Below are 213 nucleotides of genomic sequence, written 5' to 3' on the forward strand. Positions count from 1 at the left end.
ACAGATGCATGGACGGACACATTTTCATATATATTGCTTTAAAAACATCTCTGATTATTAAAGAAGGGTTTTGTTAGGGGAGATTTTCAGTTAATTTTTTTCTGTTGTCGAAGACTCATCATTTTGTCAATGGACCCGGAAGTTGTTGTTTGCAAACAGCAGCAGTAATTTTCTTCAGCTGAATACATGTCATTGATTGGTTAAAATTACCCA

This window comes from Octopus bimaculoides, chromosome 19 (assembly GCF_001194135.2).
Source record: "Octopus bimaculoides isolate UCB-OBI-ISO-001 chromosome 19, ASM119413v2, whole genome shotgun sequence".
Classification (NCBI taxonomy): Eukaryota; Metazoa; Mollusca; class Cephalopoda; order Octopoda; family Octopodidae; genus Octopus; species Octopus bimaculoides.